The following is a 682-nucleotide window of genomic DNA, read 5'->3' as shown; positions in this document are numbered from 1 at the left end:
CCCACAACTCTTCCCCTCAGCTTAGTGCACCTCCCACCACAACTCTACCCCTCACCTTAGTGCACCTCCCTGCAACTCTGCCCCTGACCTTAGTGCACCTCGCACCACAACTCTACCCCTCACCTTAGTGCACCTCCCTCCACAACTCTACCCCTCAGCTTAGTGCACCTCCCACCACAACTCTACCCCTCAGCTTAGTGCACCTCCCACCACAACTCTACCCCTCACCTTAGTGCACCTCCCTGTAACTCTACCCTCACCTTAGTGCACCTCCTACCACAACTCTACCCCTCACCTAAGTGTACCTCCTACAACAACTCAACGCCTCACCTTAGTGCACCTCCCACCACAACTCTACCCCTCACCTTGGTGCACCTCCCACCACAACTCTACCGCTCACCTTAGTGTACCTCCCTGTAACTCTACCCCTCACCTTAGTGCACCTCCCTGTAACTCTACCCCTCACCTTAGTGCACCTCCCTTTAACTCTACCCCTCACCTTAGTGCACCTCCCTTTAACTCTACCCCTCACCTTAGTGCACCTCCCACCACAACTCTACCCCTCACCTTAGTGCACCTCCTACCACAACTCTACCCCTCACCTTAGTGCACCTCCCACCAAAACTCTAACCCTCACCTTAGTGTACCTCCTACCACAACTCTACCCCTCACCTTAGTGCAC

At 55.0% G+C, this 682-nt stretch overlaps 1 long non-coding RNA gene across 2 annotated transcripts in view; it reads right to left on the bottom strand.

Moving 5' to 3' along the window:
* Nucleotides 1-7: 7 nt before the first annotated feature.
* LOC118423330 overlaps nucleotides 8-682 on the bottom strand; it is a 2169-nt gene continuing 1494 nt past the window's right edge. The window contains exons 2-3 of one of the 2 annotated variants that reach the window (XR_004832024.1): nucleotides 411-672; nucleotides 8-238 (exon numbers count right to left, since the gene is read on the bottom strand). This is a non-coding gene — a long non-coding RNA (uncharacterized LOC118423330). Of the gene's footprint in view, nucleotides 239-371; nucleotides 673-682 lie in introns of those variants that run through there. The other variant, XR_004832022.1, reaches the window with a different exon arrangement.

This window comes from Branchiostoma floridae, chromosome 1, assembly GCF_000003815.2.
Source record: "Branchiostoma floridae strain S238N-H82 chromosome 1, Bfl_VNyyK, whole genome shotgun sequence".
In the NCBI taxonomy this organism is placed as follows: Eukaryota; Metazoa; Chordata; class Leptocardii; order Amphioxiformes; family Branchiostomatidae; genus Branchiostoma; species Branchiostoma floridae.
This window is presented reverse-complemented; position numbering and strand designations above follow the sequence as displayed.